General features: G+C 36.1%; 1 protein-coding gene across 1 annotated transcript in view; it reads right to left on the bottom strand.

The window, feature by feature from the left end:
* The window catches only part of cplx1 (complexin 1), a 60,333-nt gene extending 59,962 nt beyond the window's left edge, over positions 1-371 (bottom strand). The window contains exon 1 of the mRNA XM_088908501.1: positions 117-371. The gene's annotated coding sequence lies outside the window, so the exon portion shown is untranslated. The remainder of the gene's footprint in view (positions 1-116) is intronic.
* Positions 372-21,147: the final 20,776 nt, after the last annotated feature.

Genomic DNA, 21,147 nt, shown 5'->3' with positions numbered 1-21,147 from the left:
ACGAACGGTGCACACTTCCCTTACACTGATTTCAGCACCATAGTAAACGGAGAGCTCCCCTTTTGTCCCGCAAACGGCATCAACTAACTAGGTTTCAAAGCAAACGTAATAATTACCTGTCCCGGCGACTTGTTTCTTTGAAAAAAAAAAACGATGACTTAACTCTCCGAAATGAAGTTCCCTTTCAATAGAAGATAGGGATATTTAATTGCTCAATTCGCACATCCCTGTTTGCCAACCTAAAGGACGTCCTTGTTTCCTCTTGCACACTGACTGTACGAGTGTTTGTGAAAGGAACTGCAGCTGCTGATGAAGGAACTCAGTGAATCACATGGAGTTCTACCTTCTGAAACGTCCCACGTCCTGACACTGAGAAAAGAGAACAATCAATTATTAATGCTGCTGATTCGCTCCCTCCCTTTTCCTGCAATGGAATTTCCTGACTTGCTCACTTCCACAATAAACAATCCTCTCAGCGTATTTTGTGACCTACCTTCCAAACCCCCTTTTCTTTGATTATTGTGGCTGTATTTTATACCTGTTCATCATTCCTTATGGATCTTTTCCTTTTTCCCCACAAAAGGTGGGGAAAAAGGTGAGGTTTAATATATTTTTATAATATCTTTTTTGTGTTGTTCTTGTCACATTATAACACATCCTTTTTTTTGCCGCAAAGATTCAAGGAGTGTGCGTAAACCACAGTTGAGATGCTCAGAATGAGTTTAACAGCCACTGGTCGTTCATCTTTCAGTAATCGCTTCTGCAGCACGCGTTCACCTCTTTTTGTCCTTGGGGTATTTAAAGCGCTATTACCACTGTAAGAAAGGCGTTATATTTCTCTAATTTAAGTTTATATTAAAATAATTTCCAATATTTTGGATGCAGTTTGTGAGATTATTAAATTAGCATGCTCAGATATCTCACCTATGTAAACGGAACCTGCATAGAGATATGGAAATACCGTACTCATACTGTGAGTGGATAGCTGTTAAGATGGGGGTAGCATCCGCACAAGAATATAGAAGTATATGAAATATTACAGCCATTTTACATACATGTATATGTATTACAATATATTTACAACTTGCCTGTTTAGTTTTTCTTTCACTGTTCTGTATTTCTCTCATTTGGGTATGTAAGGGGATTGCTATTCTTGTTAAATAAGAAATGGGTGTTTCATAGAAATGACCTAGGTGATGCCACATCAAGGTCACAGGATAAAAGGATCGGAAGCTGCAGAAAAAAAATGTCCTACGGGACTTTTATTCAGTTTTAATTTTTAATTTTTACTGATTCAAAACGTAAATAATGCACGCTCTTTGTAAAGATATGTAAGGGAAATGTAAATGCTGCTTTAGGAATCTTTTTGAAATAATAAGTATATATTTTGCTTAACACATATCTAATACAGTATATATAATAAATATAGAAGTAATACTTCTAATGGAAATAATAATGCCATTATCATATTAAGTCCAATAATCATGTACATGTACTGTACTGTACTGTAGCTCTGTAAACTGGAAACATAATTCGATATATGATAGAATGCTTATTTCTGCTTCTTTTTTGTGTGTTCGACGGGGGTGGAGTCATGTATATACATACAGCATAAGTTCAAAGCTTACAAAAAGACAGACATCCTCAGAGAAGTATCCGGGAGAACCCTCATGTACTGTAGTTGATAATTGTAGCTATTTTCCGTCATCCGTCATCCGTTACGTCAGGAAAGTATAGTGTTTTTACTACTGGAAATAAAAAGAAACGTTAACGTCCGTCTGACATGTTTCTTACTATTTTTATTTTCCGATGGATAAGCGCGTAGATAATACAGATTGCTGCTTAATTATCGCTTTTGACACCATGTCCAAAAGGCGGCCTTCTCTCATGGAGATGATAGACTAGCGTTCTGTGAGATTGCAGGCAACTGTATATCAAACTCTATATGGATATGCAATGTTATATTTCATTCCGCACAAATACCGAAGGTGCATGGAAGAAAATCGAAATAGCAAATTTAGAAAATACACTAATTTGAATGGATTGTTTGCGTTATTTTGCTCTGTTCGTTTAAAACATTTTGATAAAATGAGCGTAGCCAAAATGCATTTACAACTCAGTGCAGTTATTAGGACTTAGACTACGTAGTGTAAAGAAGCTTTTATATAAAAAGTAATCCTTTTTCATGTCGAATGTGCTATTTATCTTTGTCGAGTACAACAAATTTCCTGGAAAAAAAAGGTTGTATTAAAAAAATGCTGTATCCTAGTATTTGTAACAAACACTTCATTTACAGTATTATATTACAGTATTATATTTCAATTTGTAAAATGTATTCAAACCTTTGTAAAATGTATTTCATACGTTTTTTCCTTAGTTTACATATTTTAGCATACACCAGTTCATTTTTAAGTGGGTCATAATGTTTTTTTTTTTATTTTACCTACAGTATAACACATTTTTGCTAAAATGTTACTTCAAGCAGTTTTGAAAACAGCTACGCTGCCAGTGCTAATAAAGAGTGGCTTGTGCCCTGAACTCCCATTGGAAAAAAGACTGAAAATATAATGGGGTAGTGAACCTAAATGTAATCCCCTGGATTCATAAGGACAAAAAATCACCAATGTCAGAAGAACAGTCTTTTGATATATAAATGGTTTGATGCTATCTAGAACTGAGCTACCCTTTTGGATTTTTAAATGAAAATCTTATTACTGTATGTTCATCTATGGTGCAGTAGCTGTACCGATTGCTAATTGAGATGGGAAGCTAAACAAATTACCTTGTTTGCTTTAACTCAAAGCATGTGCCTCATAAAGGATGTATGAGCTACACTTACACATGTGGTGATCCCTACTAAAGCAATGCAATAATCCTATATCTTGAAAAGCCATATAAAGGTTTATCAGGAAGAAGCTGCAATCATACAAAAAGGGACAATTGATGGCATCCACACAGTTTGTACTGTACTGTATGTTTCAGCCTTGCATAATGCCACAAATGTGTTTTTCAGAGCCTGTATGATTCCAGAATAACAATAGGTCATTTATTTTTACACAGTGTTCTTTTACAGATGCTTTGGTGAATAAAAAAGATGTACTGTAACTAGAAACATAACTTGCAATTAGAACCAACAGCTTAATTTAAATGCTGCTTTCATTCTCACTGAACCTGTGATGATCAATGAACAATTGATTTATTCTTCAACATATTGGACAGGCTTAGCAGTGATGGAGCTTGTGCAACATCTTTTAGACTCCAAAAATGGTCATTTCAGTCCAACAGTGCTCATACTTTGATAATCACAGAAAGTGAAGTGAATTTCCTAAGGCAAAGGACACAGCAACTCTGGTGTATTAGCTTAACGTAAGAACAACCAAGGCACACTGTCCCTTCAGTGTTATGCTCAAGTTGCCCTGCTTCACAGTATTGAAAGCACATCCCTGCAAAGGTGAAGATTCTAGCCTCCCCATGTCAGAAGTCCTTTTTTTAGCCTACTACATACTGTAGTCTCCTTCTATGTATATGTATTGATCTATAATTTCTACAGTAAAGGTAAACATGATATAGGGTAAATTGAGAACTAAACAGAAACGTTATATAAGCAAAGTACACAGGGTAAGGGGAATCATTTTCCATGCATGGCAGGTTATACCTTTTCTCATAGTGCTGCTATTGCTGTTGAAGTAATTGGAAAGCAGAGATTCAAGTTATAGAGGCAAACATCTATTTCAAGTAATTCAGATTGAATTAACCCAGAAGTCTATTTCAAAAATCTCATTTTATTCCATTACTACATTTGTGATGTGATAACAGTTTTAATTTTGCATTTCATTTTAGTTGTGAGGGCTTTATCTTATACAAACACAAGGAAATAAAGGTTATAAACCATGGGGGATTATTCAGAACATTGTCATTTCACTGACATATTGATTCACAATCTCACCAGGCCTTTTCTTGGAGGATCCAAGGGACTGCATTTCAACAATACACTGAGGTGCATATTCCAGAGACCAACCCTAGTTAAAAGCCTATTGTTTTCAACTCTAAAAGACCATCCTATTAATTTACATTTGTTTCTTTAGATTTATGTTTCAAATTTGGTTGTGAAGTATTCCTCTATGTAGACTTTGCCAAGTGCCCTTTCAGGATTTTAATTTCTAGTATCAGGTACAGTACCTTTGTAGTCCCCTCTGTTTAATACATATATTATTTCTTTATATCTAGGAATTACACTTGACACTGTTATTCATGTGATGAATCTACAGTATGTCAGTTTTAAAGTAGAACATATTCAGACCTTTAAGTTTTGTTGTACAAAATTCTATTGCATTTTTCACTTAACCTTCCCTGGATTTCAAGCATTTTAGTATTTCTACCATTTACTTTCAGAGATCAATTTATACTGCTTCTTGAAATGATCATGTTAAAACTTGCTTTATTCACCAAGCTGTCTTGGTACTATTCAATATTTTTATTACAAATGAAGAAAAGTAATAAAAGAATATACTATATTAATGTGATTGTCTCTGTTTTAAGTAATAACAGCAAGCTGAAATTTAGATAGAGAATTGATGATTGTCCATATTTACCTGTCACGGAAGGAATTTCATGACATAGTTAATATTTCAATTGGTGCAATTGCATATCCTTTTGTCTTGTTTAGTTGTTTTCACATTCTACACTAACTTAGATACACATGAATACATATTTACGTGCTTTGATTGCAGAAACCCTTGATGAAAGGGGAGTGGAATCATAATATTTACAGTCTTATGGGTCTATGTCTATGCTTCAGCTATGTGATGTTGATGCACAAACAAATATCCAGCAATCTTTCTTGCTTGCACTTTATTTTAATACATAACATTCACACTTCCTCACACCCTGTAAATGTATTGAAATATACAGTAGCATATCAGTGTATTTTCTCAAAGATACTAGTTACCTCTATGAGTAATCTCAAGCATGGCTGCAAAATGGACTGTCCAATAGTTTCCAAATTCCAACAGTAAAACAGCCTAAAAAATCCCTCCAAATCTACTCACAAAGATATAAAACAGCATAAAATCGACATTGTCCATAATGATCTTCAGACTTTAGTCCAATACAACTTTTATGGTACTAACCTAAAACAGTCCACATGGATAAGCTACATAAAAGACTGTATTTAATACAGAACCTTGGCCTTCTGCTTCGTGATACATGTTGTTGACTTCTTACTTAGTGAACATCTGAGTGAATTGCTCATTTAGTACATACAGTAAGCCATTTCACTTGCATTGTCTAGAAGCTGTCTGCTATTGTCCCTGATATGTTTTACATCATGCTTTACAGTTCATGTGTTGTTGTAGTAATTAAATATATTTTTTTATTATTTATGTTTTAACCTCTATTGCAATATTTCTTTCCATTTCACTTGAATTCAGTGCCACCGAACAGCTGCGTGTGCACAATGCATTATGGTAAAGGATGCCATGAGGCAGCAGTGCTTTCTTTACGCTCACAGCAAAAGCTTTTGCTCTCATTTGTGTTTTTTGTGTTTGTTTTGTAGTTGCTGTTCATTATGGGGAGGAAGAGTAAAAGATTCTCTAGCGTAATAGTCGACAACAGTATGCACACTGTCCTAGCCGATCGCTTGGATAATGATCTATTATGAAAGAATGAAAAAGTGTAAATATGATATCATTAATTATTTTACAGCTATAGATGGCTTATTTGACTAAAACTGTGTTGTTCACTATGCTTGCTATAATGGTCTGTAAGGTATTATACATTTAGGGTGTTTGAGTGAACTTGTCTTCAGTTCGGAATGGGGTGGAATCTTCCCCATACAAAAATAATAGAATTTTTGTTTTCGATTTATGATCTCCTGCCTCCCGAACAGATTTTCAGGAATGAATTGAGTTTGGATACCGGGCTATGAGTGTACTCTTTTTCTTTAACTGCATCTTGCTATTATTTTTTTTTATCTTTTCACAAATATAGTATATCTTAAGTAGCTTGTTGAAGAATTTGAGATATGATATTTTAGCTTTTGACTTGCTCTTTTGATTTTTGGGATAAATCTGTTCTGTGCTTTATTGTTATCAATTATCAGAAACTGTTGTTATTAATTTTTCACTGATTTAATATCTATTCTTTTCCATTTTACATCTCTTAACCTTTGTCTCACTCCTTTAAATTATGCATTCTGGACGTTTACAGTTTTTGCTTTCTGTACAGTTTCAAAATCCAACAATCCATCCATTTTTGAATAGTTTTTCCAATTCTGGGTCACAGGGGAGCCAGACACTACCCCAGAAAATAAAGGGCACAAGGCAGGATACAGCCTGTATAGGAAGCCAGTCAATCACAGTGCAGTTTAAGATATAATCCTTAAAATAATCAATATCATAGAAACCGCACTGTCAAACATTAGGCAACCCATTTTCCATGTAGCTATTCTACCAAATAAAAATAGAAGAACAGATGCAAGTCCCATTGCAATTATGGAGATCTAACAGAAGTTCAAGAGGAAGGTTAGATCACAATCTCAATCACTTCTGCTTGTGTATATGCAGTCTGTACATGTCTCTAAAAAAGATTTAACTATCATGTCATATTTTGTAGCAATGTCAATATTTTTAAGACCAAAAAAGTTTTTCTTCATTGTATCCCTTTAAATGAAATATGCAATTTAACAGACACTTAAAGTTTAAACCAATCTTTGAGCTATATATTTAATGAGCACCTTCCTGCAAAGATCAGTGTTGTATGTTTTTGTGCAATGCACAAACATGGAAAAGCACCAGGAAATTGAATTATATGTTTTGTTATGGGCACTATGTACTAAGTTTACTAAGTAATAATTGTTAATAACAAATCTGAAAAACAACATTGGACATTCTACTTTATCACAGACTCCAATAATACAGGTATTTGAAAATATTTTTATTTGTTAACTACATCGTTTGAAAGATGGGTTCATCTTGAGGTTAAATTTGAAGAAAGACAAAAATCAGATGTTAAATCTTGATAAACTGGGCATTAATATAGATCTAAACATTTTCTGGAGCCAGAAATACAAACAGAAAAAAATGCTTTCATCTAGATCCACTTTTTACACCACTGTTTTGCAAGCAACCATTAAAATAATATTAAAATGTTTTGAGTGTTTATACCTCAACAATATACAGTAACTCCTTGTCACAGATGTTGGAGAGGACGAACCGTGGAATGGCAGGAGAGCAAAAATAGACCCTATGCGTAGCTGCGAGATGGGGGTTAGCCCGGGCTCAGCTGTTCAGGAAATGCCTATAGAAACCTATGCCCTCAGGCCATGGACAGGAGTGACCTGGTGCTAGGCAGGTCTCAGGACATCTGAACCTCAATGCTGAGCGAGGAGCAGAGCAGAAGCAGGAAGTAAATAGGCTACACAACAAGACACACCAGAAAGACATGAATAATCACAAGGAACTAGGAACAGGACAGAAGTAGAGTGCCCTCTAGGTGTACTGGGTATGACAGTACCCCCCCCCCCCCCCCTTCAAGGGCGGCTCCTGACGAACAAAAAAGTGCTGCATAGCACTGGGGCGAGGAAAAACCTCATTTAACTGAAAGAAAACCTCCAGGAGTCCACGGCTGAGAGCTACCCTCTCCTCTGGGGTAAAAAAACCTTTACTGAGTAGAGGGGGGGGGGGGGGGGGCGGACTGGGCTCCGGAGGAGCAAGACAAAAAAACAGACTGAACAAGCAAAAAAAAATCACGAACAACAAAAATAAACCCTGACAGAACAGGGGAACAGACCACTCATAACATAAATAACCCACAAGAGATAGGGAAGAGCTGGGGGCATGGAAGCCCAGAACCAGGAGTAAAGAAAATAATTCCAAAAGCCAGGAAACAAAAAGGAAAAAAAATGCTTGTGGGGTCTAGAGTAGGCTCAGCATTGTGTCACGGATGTCAGAGAGGATGAACCGAGGAATGGCAGGAGAGAGAAAATAGACCCTATACATAGCGGCGAGACGGGGGTTAGTCCGGGCTCAGCTGTTCAGGAAATGCTATATAGAAACCTATGCTCTCAGGCCATGGACAGGAGTGACCTGGTGCTAGGCGGATCTCAGGACATCTGAACCTCAATGCTGAGCCAGGAGCAGAGTAGAAGCAGGAAGTAAATAGGCTACCCAACAAGACACACTGGAAAGACATGAATAATCACAGGGAACTAGGCACAGGAGAGTGCCCTCTAGGTGTACTGGGCGTGACACTCCAAATAGCAAAATTAACAACTTTAGTTGTTTTGTTTACTTTATAGTCCACAAAATTCCTTGTTTTCTGAGAATTCTTGTTAAACCAGGTGTATTATAAAACTAATGTACGATTCAGGTTCCATTGATGGCATGTAATCCCCTTTTCAGAAAAAAATACTGTATAGCCATGTCACATTTAAATCCGGTAGCTAGGCTATATATTTTATATGTATACGTAGCATATAACATATGATTATTAGACTAAGAAAAAAGCAGATTAAATGAAGCTTCCTTTTTAGTAACATCTAACCCAGCACAAGTGCCATCTATCAATCTGGTATGAAGAACTGAAAGCAGTATGTTGGATAGGACTGTGGATTACCGCAGAGTGCTTTCCTCTGACATTAGTTTTGACACATATTTTAGATGGCTGTACATGTGTCCTGATTACACATGTATGACCCAAAGGTGACTCTTTATTAATATTGATTATTTGGCTGTGACTGTTGTCATTGTGCCCCCTCCTGCTTCTCCTTAGTGATTATTCTCCATTTTCTATCAGTCTTCAGATAAAACATCTTCTCTTCATGAAACTGCAGCCAAAAATATTTATATTTACAAAGCTAGGTATAGACTGAGATAACCTTAAATCTCACCTAGCAGCATTTTCAAAATTCTTCTTTAAAGAAGTGTATTTAGATTTTAATAAGTGAGTGATAAATTGTGAGAATGATCAAATACTGTATTTATCTTTAATGTGTTTATATCCCTGTTAAAGGCTGTCTATTGTCTGGACAATGAAGAAAAAGATTTCTGGAAGTCAGCTGTTGTTAGAAGAGGTGAAAAAAGAATGCAAACATTATCAAATCAGGACATATTCACAAAAATTGTGAATAAAAATGCCAGCAGCAAAAATACAACAGCACAGAAATTAATTCACAATACAACCTTTCTTTCTGACTCTTTCACTGGAATTTCATTGTCATTCTCACCTGCTTCTCCAGTCAAAGCAGTTCTCCCGATTGCTCATTGGGTTAGATAAGCAGCAAATTCTATCAAGTATCTGCATTTCCACCTTAAGATCACACTTTTACACATTCACTGAATTAAATAAGAAGCTTAATTTACAGAATATAAAATTATACCTTACAGTTAAAAAAAGATAATTATTATAATATTGCCATACGCTGATCAGTTTTAATCAACTATTTAAGGTCAAAATGGAGATCACAATCTGCAATCAATGAATTCTAGTGGTACTGTATGACCATGATTATGAGATGCCATTAGTATTAAATTAAATTATATTAGTGCAGTACACACATATAGTACTATATACGGTATAAACACATTTTTGCACAGCTTTCCTTTTTTTACATTAAAAACATTACCATCTTTTCATATGTTTTAAGTCGTATTTTGGGATGTTATATTCTTGAAAATTGGGAAGAAAAGGTTTTTGGAGAATTGTTCCAGTGAAGGTTTAGCTTGACACCCCCTTTTCCACATTTTCCTTTTTTGCCAACTTCCATTCTGCCTTTTAATTTATCTGATGTATTTTGTTCTTTTGTCTTGTTTTTTAAAAGAAATATTTAATAGTTGAAGTAAGACAGGGCACAGTGAAATATTTTCCTGATTAAGGAATCAATAAAAAAAAATAAAATAAAAAATAAAATACATCAGATATACTGTACAGCAGTTTAGTATACATACATGCATCCATTAAACTGCTGTATTTTACTACCAATGGTGTATTTATGCTATATAACACATATTTTATGATGAATCTAAGCTTTCTTAGTAATACATATAGCCTGCTCTGCTGTACATACAGTACTTTATTCTGAACCATGCTTATTAGCACATTCTGACATCTGGGAAATGAAGGAAGACAAATAGACACCTTCACAATAGCGATACTGCTCAGGAAATGCAGTAATACCCTCAAGTGAACCAGGGTAAATAGGCCATCAAGAGCAGACACAGACCAATATCTCTAATATAATGATTACAGTATGAAATAGTCTGTGAGTTCTAAGAAACACAAAAACACAAAATTAAATGTGACACATCGTTTCAGTATGCCAGCGGATGTGCAGCTCTCCAAAGCTGCTACTGAAATACCAACTTAAGTGTGACAAAGGAATTTACACACTTGCCATCAGCAATAATAATATAATCTAACTTTTGTTTTAGGTCACAAGATAGAAAACTGGCAACTATAGAGAGGGACCCACTCAAAGAGAAGAGCTGTGGGTGTGTACAAATGGCTCACATAGAATGAATATCATTACAAATATAAAAAAGCGGAAATGATTTCCAGCGAATACATAAGCAGAAAGTATATAAAAAGACCATAAAGCTGAGCAAAGCCCTGAAAAAAAGATAAGGATGATATTGGTCTGTTTTTAAGAATCTGTTGACAATACGGGCAACACACTATCTTTTAAAATATAATAACTCCTTTTTTAAAAACATTTTACTGCACTTCTCACTGACTGTACTTACTGTATTGTATTGTTGTATCATTTCATTACACTGTGCTGTGTTGACTGTGCCAGGCCGCTGTGGCACTGCAATTTCCCTCACAGGATTAATAAAGTGTTTATCGATCTTAAAACAGAAGTGAATATATAAAAGGCATTACATTTAGATATGGATAGGTGTTGCACCACACAATTATTTTGTATATATTTTGTGATGATATGTGTTCTTAAAATATTAACCATAATGATACTACAAATATTTGTAATGGTCTTTGGAACACATTTAACATTATATATATATACTGTATATATATCTCTAACCCTCTCTGTTCATTTGCAGGTTTTGACTTCACACCTCTCTTGACCTCTATCGACTTCACACCACCTAAGTGTCAATTCAGCTTCTCACCTGCTCCTGCCTCCTCTCCACTCCCAGCTTTTGTTCTCCCATGCTTTATCAACCACCGATTTCACTCTCTCTCACACCTGAACAAGGCTCCACAGCCGAAATGTTGTGTTTCATTTTTTATTTTTTCAGCATGGAATAAACCTTTACCTGTTCCTTTGCATCCTACGCATGCTGACGCAACTGCCTACTTGAACTAATTATAATATTTCAGGTGGGTAGCTGCGTCAGCATGCGTAGGCTGCAAAGGAACAAGTAATAGGTTTATTCCATGCTGAAAAAAAGAAGAAATAGAACTCAACGTTTCGGCCGTGGAGCCTTCTTCAGGTGTCAATTATAATATACTGTTTTTGTATAGCTGGTAGTGGTAGCAGAACATAAAAATAAGGTAACTACATTTCCCATGAACACTTGCAAGTTTCAAATTACAAACTATAAACAACATAATAACTAATATTTACATTTACTATATCTCCTGCAAAAAAATGTCCAGCTATCTATGTTGTGGAAACCAGAAGGAGACTAGGAGACCGGTTCAGAGAACATGTTCAGGCTATGAAGATTAAAGATTTCTCCAAGACATAGTTTCTCATTTCATCTCAGATGGCCATGATCACACTGATCTCTCGGTCTCTGTTCTCAAAGAAGGGTTTCTCAATTCCCATAGCAGAAAACCAACAGAAACTAAACTCATCCTGAAACTAAGTTCACACCACCCCCCTTCTCTCAGTGACCGACTTGTTTTCATGTAATTGTCTTTATTCTCATGCAGGTTTTGACCTCACACCTTTCTTCACCCTTCTGCACTCTCTGCCTCTCTGCCCCTCCTGCCTCCTCCCCTCTACCAGCTTTTGTTGTTCTGTGCTATTTAATCTTTTCTGTCTGCCCTGTCTTTCTAACACTGGAAAATGGCTTCACAGCTGAAACGTTGTGTTTTCTCTGTTCTCTTTTCAGCATGGAATAAAACTATTACTTGTTCCTTTAATAACTAATATACCATGCAGTGAGTTACAGTACATAAGCATTTATAAACTTACTGACACTTATACTTTGCAAAGACAGTCATCGTATTCATGGCCACTTCGATATACATGGTTATTGCATATTAGAAAATGTTTAACTGAAATTAATCAGTGTCACTGATTAAAAATAATTATTATAAAGAGTTATTTGCATCTCCAGGAATTCACAAAAATACTTGTGATTATTCGTCATGATTCATCATATCATTTAATAAATTATGGCTCATGAAAACATTTAAGATAGAATCCTTAAAACAACCAACATCATAGCACTGTATTAGTTTAGGCAATTTTCCACTTAGCCATTCTCCCAAAATAAAAGCCACCAGAGAAGATGTGTCAATTATGAGTTATATTGTACTTTTACAATCACAGTGCTCATCCTACACTTACAATTAAATAGATACTCTTTCTTACTGTGAAGTTTTGAGTCATTTACCTATGCATTTTCATGCTTTCATGCTTTTCATCTTTGATGATAAATGCTTGTGCACATTTTAGTATCTGAGAGGGGCTTATTCATTCCCTGGACTTTTCTATTTCATGTATCTTAGACTCTGCCCAGCCCTTTGCACTTATGGGGTGCCAGACGATACTGCTTTATTTTCTCACCAAATGGCTGATCTAATTGTTTCAATCTACAATTCTAGCCCTTTGCTTCTTGTAGTCTAATCGTTCTTGACTTAAACTAATATGTCACCTGTCACCTTTATATGAGATAAAGAACTAGATAGGCTACAGTAGCTAGTAGCTCTGTTTGAATGCTTTCAACCACTTCAAACATACAGTACATACTGTAGTAATCAAACAGGACATGACAAAATTATACCTAAATTAATCAACTCTATTACACACATCAATATTATTGATTAATACCCTTTCTAATTATTATGCAAACAGTATTCTTGTCATTTCAAACTTTCATTGACAGAACTACATCCTATTAACAAAAAATAAATACATTTTTAATTTAAATTGTTTGAATATCATTCTGTATAATTCTTGGATTAAAGTGTTTTAGTTTTCTATGAAGGTTTGGCATTGTTGTGGGTAATATGATCTTTAGTTATATTAGTCAGGAGCCATACAATGAAGACATTCAATATAATTACATAAAATGAATTGCTGTTAAGTATTTAATTTAAACTAAGTTTCTTTTAAATTTTGATTTAAAATATTCTTAAAATCTACATACCAGTAGATTATTTGCATTCTGGGAAAATTGACCCTGATGTGAATATGTGCATGTCTGTGTGTGCCCTGCGATGGGCTGGCATCCAAATGGATGGATGTTCTTAAAGTAAAACAGGTAAAGTAGGTATTCATATTCTCAGGAAAATCACATTGTGTCTTAGTATGATTATTATTTGGTGATCTCTATTTTTATTTAAAAAATGAACAGTGGTTAATCCTTTCTATCTCACTTTTCCCTGTTGTGCTACTGCATTATTCTTCTCAGTTCAAAGTATATCTTCTGAACAGCAGCTAAAGCCATGGGTTCTGTAAGAGTTACAACTTTAAATTAGACCATTCCTTTTCTTTTTTTAAAAAAAAGTATATTTAGTTTGTTTGGTTTTGGTTTCTTTTTCCAATTATTTCTCTGCAGTTTGAAATGCCATCAATTTGAGATCAGAGCAGGGCTGAAGTTGAAAGAATGTCCTCTGATCTCAACATCAAGTCAGTCCTACCCCAGAGGACTTTAATCAGATGAATGCTGCCATGATACTGAACCCCGGTTGATGAAGAGCTCCATTTCTCAAAACCGAGCTCGAGCTTTGGAGTTGCTTTAGCATACTAAGGGTAACAAATGTCATGAAACTTTCTTGAAAAGTTAACAAAAATTACATATTTTCCTGCCCCCTCTTCATTTATGTACTGTATACATCTAACAGAAAAAAAGAACAAATGACCACATAGCCTGCAAGAAAATAAGCACAAGTGTAAAAGTGAAGTGGGCCAAGGTTACTCTTGGTTCTTAAAGTTTACATTTATTCTTGTAGCTTGGCATCTTTCCACTTCAAATGGCTATAGTCTTCTTGTAACTGTTCTATTTTTCACTCTAGCAATGTATTGTTTTTGTTTTACACATTATATTTTGATATTTGTATTGTATTATTTGTTAAAAAACAATATTTGTAAGGTATTATTTTTACTGTTTCCTCCTTCCATGGCTATTACATACATATAGAGTGTATACATTATAAATATTGTATAAAATACAATATTTTTTTGTTATACTTATGTTTGTTACAATAAGGTGTGATGGCTCAATAGCAACATAAATATGCTGTGTGAATGATATTTTTAATATAATTATAATATAATACCTTTTTTTAATGTCTGATACTGTTGAACACATCACTGTGGGAGATCTAGAAGACCATTCCCAGCCACTCTCAAGTAGGGTACTGACCCCCTTTCCACCCTTGGAGCACAACAACTAATATGTGTTGGGGGTCAACTTTGTGGTTTTGTGCAAGCTGTCTACCAAGGTCACTCAACAGAAAGGTAAGCATACACTTCACAGCTTGGTGTCTAGTGCGTTAATCTATTTTATAATTCGATTATTTTTTTTTTAGAAGTAGTAAAAGTAGTAACGTAAGAATAATAAAAAATGAAAGGGTGTAATTTGCTCTTATTTTTGTCATTAATTTGCTCTTAATTAGTCAGGAGATCTTATTCAGCCATTTATTGAAGGGAGTTAGGGTATGAGCTTCAACAAGGTGCATGATAGCTTGTTCTAATTTAGCACTTCCAATTGTCCTTCTACTGAAAAGAAGTGCTTTCTGCTCTGAATTTGAAATGCATTTCCCTGTAGTCCTAAAAGCAATGCAGAACTGGGTTCCCTCCATTTCTTTCTTAGTTAGAGTCTAAAATCTCCAGTATCTGTAGTAGTCTTTTTGAAAACTGATGGTCCTTTGTATAAACAAGATATGGGACCTATTTATTATAGATAATATAAAATTGTTCTCACCTCTTTAGTAATTCATGATTGACTTGATATCCCGTTACAGAAATGATTTCTATAATACCACTCTGTAAAAAAATGTAGGTTAAAAAAGTACAGAAGAAAATCTCTTTTGATGAATATACAGTACGTCATGCAGAAATTCCCTATGATGGTGAGAGTGAGAGTTTCTTTGAATGAAAGGCCTTCGGTTCTTATGGGAGGAATTTTGTGCAGATAGGTGCTCATTTTAAAACATAAATAAACAATAACTTAACCATATATGAATCCCAGAAGCTCTGCTTTAACTAAAAGTACAGTATTTTTTTGTTGACAAATGTGCTACATACTTAGTCATTCATATAGATCTTCTTTTCAAAAGGCATTGTACTGTACAGTATAATAAAACACAAAAGAAGGTGACTACAAAACATTATGCATATCTAAAATAATCAGTATAATAGAATTTATATTTATGTCTACACTTAAGATGAATAATTGTGTGTATAAACACACTGAAGTGTGGGAATGGAAGTGCTCTTATTAAATAGAATGGCATAGTTTTGCTATCCTTTTATAAACAAAATAAACTTTATTTCACAATATACTTCTCACAACAAGTACACACTCTAACAAAATATACAATCTCTACTACCTATTGTGACAGTCTCGGTAGAGTTAGGAGGCTGCCTGAGCACCGGCAGAGCGCGTGTTGTCTTCCCTGCGGTGTGCCGATGTGTAATCGTCTGCAGAGATTTCGGTTCTCTGGTACACAAGAGAAATCTTTCTCTAAGCAGAGAAATTAGTTTATGTCGCCAGTGAGGGGAAACACAATCGATTCTTCCGTGAACGCCATCTGCGGGCGCGTCGGGATCTTAAATCGCAGTGCTGATTGGCGTCAGGTGTGGAAGCTGCACATTCCTATGCACCGCTGAGTAGGAAGTGCAGTGGGAGGTGTGTTCCACTGACACACTATCTAAAAGTTATTAAAAAGATGATTGTCCTTTTCCAATCCATGCAAGTCGTTGTTGGGGCTGCATTTGCACAATAAAAGTGTCCCTCCAAGCCCTACCACTCGTTCATGCCATTTTCATGTTGTAGCTCTAAAACTGCAGTTATCCAGTCCTCTGCAGGAGCTCAAAAGAACATGTTTTCCTTCCTTAGTTCCTGTACAGACTGCTCTGGTGAAAGGACAGTTCCAGAACACATGCTCCTGTGTCTCCTCAATGAAACATGTGTCCTGGGGGCATTGCAGGTTCCTGGTGAGCAAAGTGTCTGTAGAGGACTTGTCTGGTAAACAGCCTCTGGTGCACAGCTATTCAGTTGAGTTCCTTTGATTTCATCCTTTTCCAGACTCATCTCCCAGACTCACCACAGCTTATTCAGCAACCAGTTGCCCTCTCACTATCCTTAAAAGTACTGCTCTCTCCAGCCAACAGGAAGAGAGCCATTCATAACAAACAGTGAAGGTGGGGTCACAGACCCAGATAGGGAAACATGGGACAGCCCCACACATATACTTGCATACCATGTACACAAACCCCTGTCCTTTTCTCTGAGTCCCAGGAGTTCCTAAATATCCCAGAAAAGCTCCCATCTATCCCAGCATGCTTTCCTGGGGCTGACATCACCAACCCTACTGCTTGTCTGCTTGGTGCCCTAAGGGTACTACATTATGTAATATGTAGACATTTTATTGTCATTAATCATGTAGAATTATATGAAAGTTAAGTAGCCTGTTAATCAAATATGGCTTTTCAAGTGATAGCACTGTTTAATAAAATGCATGACAGAAAAAAAGACACACTAACTGTATGACAATTAATGAAATTATTTGTTCTTTCAGATTTGACCTTTTTGGAACTGGGAGTATGGAACAAACTATACAGCCATGTTGATGCCCTGCCTTTTTTTGAAGAAATGGCTGGATGACATCCTTGGATTTATCAGCTACTAACTAGGAAATATGCTGGATATATGCCGATCGAAACAAGTAAAGGTTTATTCCATGCTGAAAAGAGAAGAAAAGAAATACAACATTTTGGCTGTGGAGCCTTCTTCGGATGACTACTTGAACTACTAAGTGCCAATAGGCCTCCTTTTGTTTGTAAATGTTGTGATGATAACAGTGCAGTGTTGCTTTTGTGTTATTATTTTAATCATATAATCAAGAGCAAAGCTATAGTTTTTGTATGGTGATTCAATATCCAGGAATTTTTGTACTTTGCCTCCAGCTCTATTGTCCTTCTTAATATTTGTAAAGGAGGTCAACAATATGGGCATGTGTGAAATCTCATGGACATATCCATAAGAGAGAATGACCAAAAATGAGTAATATTTTACATTTGAAAATGTACAGTTCTTGATGGATGAATGAGTCTTGTTTTGTTCTAGCTAAGCCCTTGATCACCAGTGCTAACCGGAACGTGGAATTGGTCTTTTTGCTTGTTTAGTCTTTTTTCCACACACCTCAGTTTGAAATATACCTTAGCTAAGGTATATTATTTCCAAAAATATTTTACATAATGTAATGCATTATCTTCTGAACGTGCTTATTAAGAACTTGTGGCTTTATTTGTGACTAAAAAGCATTTAATATGTGATGAATTTATGATGAACAGGCAGGGGGGAATGATAATGTATCACAATAAGTGTTTTTGCCTTCTGTTTAAGTCAAATTAGTTACATTTCATTTCAAGTCTCGTAAAACAGGGAAGTTATGAAACTCATGAATTGATACATGCTTGTTGCCAATTACAACCCTCAAAACCTTGTTAAGAACTGAAAACATATACTGTGACAGTGCACTGGAGTGTGTAGTAACACGATATTTAAAATAGGTGGGTCCAGGAAAACAGGTGGGACCAGAGGTGTCATTCACAGCTGTAAGGAAAAAAAAACACCACCTCAACCTAAACTTCAAAACAAAAGTATGCTCCTTTTTGAGATCCTGAGTGAACTTCCTCACAAAGTCCGTATCTTTCATAGCCTGGCAGTTAATAAACTTACTAGCTTCAAAACAAACAACTCCAAACACTCAATCTCATCTGAGACTCTTCAAAGCTTTCAAACTTTCTAAATTCACCAATTTACCTTCACAAAACTCTCAAATTCCTTAGGTACATAGTCAGTCCATCTTCCTACAGTGAATGCAGCACTTAGGGGCCTCTAGAAGGCAGACAGCACTCCAATTCTGGAGTGGTGTCTGTCTTCATTTACTCGTTTTTAAGCTGTCTCCTGACCATCTGTTTTCCCGCCACTAGTCAGGTGACTGAAAGCTCATTGCTTTCCTGTACTATTAATTCCAAAGCTCCCTGGGGAATATGGTCCAGATAAGTCTGCCATCTTGTCTTGACTGGCTGCACTTTTAATCGCAAACTTGTCTGGAGTAAGAATCAGAAGACACAGTGGTCTCCAAGTTCAGGACTGAGTTACATTAGGACTTAAGACACATGTTAAATCCTAGTGGATAAGGTAATGTAGGGCTGAGTGATTGGGAGTGAATAAATACTGGGATGCTGCTTGCATCTGAATGGCTAGATTTAGTCTTTCAATGTCTTGAGTTGCAGCAGAAACTTCTAGGACTTGGTGAGAACCTGCAGGACTGCAGTGAGTTCAGTGATATACTGTATGCTCCAATCCTACAGTTAAGCTAAAGATCTCAAAGAATATCTGTGAAGTATAACCCTAATAATAGTTGGAGGATATGGAATAAAATAAGTGCTAAGTTATCATGAAAGAAAAACACAAAAATAAAGCAAAAACAACCTTTTGTTTTCTGCTTATACTGTACATATACAAAATTTACCATGCTAAACTCTAAATAGCCTGGAGCTCAACATATATTATTAAAGGCTCACCAGAAATAGTATCCCTGAGGTACAAATTCTAATACTATGAAGGAATAAAGGTAGCACTATGTTGAAAAGTAGAAAGAAGAAATACAGCATTTTGGCTGTTGAGTTATTCCATTCATCATCTAACAAATGTATTTAATACAGGGTCACAAGGGAGCAAGAACCTGTCCTTGCAAGCAACAGATGCAAGGCAGAATACACACTCGGCAGGAAACCAGTCCTTCACACAGACACAGACACGAACACACACACTCAGACCAGAGCCACCTACCAGTATTTCGTTGGACTGTAAGAGGTTTTTTCAGCACCCAGATGAAACCCACACAAACACAGGGAGAGCATACAAACTCAACAAAGATAGCACCCTAGGAATTGACCCCAGGACCCTTGCACTGTGTGGCAGCAATGCTTACCATTGCTCCACTGTGCTGCCCTTGAGTAATTCCACTGTCGATTAATTTCAAATAGAAGAAACACAATACAGTATTTGAGCTGTCAAGACATCTTCAGTTTTGACACCTGAAGAAGTCTTAACAGCCAAAACATTGTGTTTCTTCTTTTTGATTTGTATCACAGAATTACCCATTTACTTCTTCCTTTCAATTCAGTTAGAATATTGACAGATTTTCTGAAATTATCAATTTTAATTTACTGAAATATTTGTAATTACTTTAAAATGAAATATTTAATAACAAACATTTATGTTCTACAGTACGAGACTTGACAGAATAAAGAAAAACCGTTTCACAGAAAAATATGTTTACTGAAAACAATAAAGATAAAAACAGGCAAAATGTCTGGCAAGTAATAACATACACTGGAAATTTACTACATTATTTAAAAAAATAGTCAAATAACAAATTAATCAGTTTTAGGACTAATGGATAATTATGCCTTTGGTTATTTTATTAGATTTCCTAGAAATTAATGTGCACATATACTTTTACATAGACTTGAAATAGCTATACACTGCATATGATTTTAAGATTATTCTGCTGACAGGCAATGACTCATTGTTTGTTAACAAGAAAGGTGAAAAGACAGATACTCAGATTAGTAAGACCAATTACACTTTTCTGCCCTAAGACAAACTTGCTGTCTGAGGATGTTACATTCCACACATTCCTGCTATTTCTACACTCTTGTGAGTCATATACCTTCTCATTTTAAGGTATTACATGGATTAGAAAGCCTACGTTCTGTATAATGTGATAGTCACATTTTCTGAGTTACATATTGAAAATGGCAAGGAAAGCAAAGAATTCAAGAGCTGTATGTTTGTCAACAAAGTTGTCAGTTGTTGTCCATGGATGGATGTACAGTCTGACTTAAAAAATTGACTTCATTAAATCACTTTGCAGTAATTACTGTATTGTGTTGCTGCTGGAAATGGTAGAAAATCCACATTTTCATTAAATAAACCCAAGAACATGTAGATAAACAAAGGCAAGCGTTATGGGAGCCGGTTCTGATAAAACAATTAATTGTTCCAAGTATCCCGATCGCCTGTTTCTTAAAAGAAGCTAGGGTTCTGTTAAAGACCCTATGCTGGACAGTGTAATCCAGAAAAGACTGGAGAAGGACATCAGGGGAAGATACTGCAGGGTTAGGACAGGTTGACAGACAGGGGGCGGTGACTGTAGTGATCCGGGAAATGCGGAAGCAACCAAGTCCAGGGAAGTCCAAAACGGGAAGTCATGGCGCAGTCCGTAATCCAAAGACCGGGAGATCCATCCAAGATGAAGACACTTTTAATCCCCGGGAAGGGGCACTGAGACTGGGAACACAAAGAACTAAAAGCATAAGGGGACCAGGTGCTCCAAACCCAGATGGTCAGAATGTCAGGGAATAAGGCCTACCCTCGGGCTACCTGTGAGCCCGGGAAATAGGCAAGCCTTCCATCTTCCAATAATGAGCCAGGAACTGCAGAGACGCTAGGCCTTTAACCAAAATACAAACAAGACACACCAGGAAATAAGAAAAACTAATCATAACAGAAAAGGGTAGGAGTGCCCTCTAGAGGAGGGATGTGAAACGTAACAGCAAGCGGGCTAGAGCGGCGTGAGAAGACAGCACATGGTTTGCAGCGAGGAGGCCGGCAAACACAATCCAGAGCCATGATCAGGAAAAGCAAAGTTCAACACCAAGAGACAAAGCATCAGAGGAGAATCCAGAGAATGAAGTCAGGGAGAGGCAGG

This window comes from Atractosteus spatula, chromosome 1 (assembly GCF_055471065.1).
Source record: "Atractosteus spatula isolate fAtrSpa1 chromosome 1, fAtrSpa1.hap1, whole genome shotgun sequence".
NCBI classification, from domain to species: domain Eukaryota; kingdom Metazoa; phylum Chordata; class Actinopteri; order Semionotiformes; family Lepisosteidae; genus Atractosteus; species Atractosteus spatula.
The sequence above is the reverse complement of the archived record's forward strand: the minus strand, read 5'-3'. Positions and strand labels throughout refer to the sequence as shown.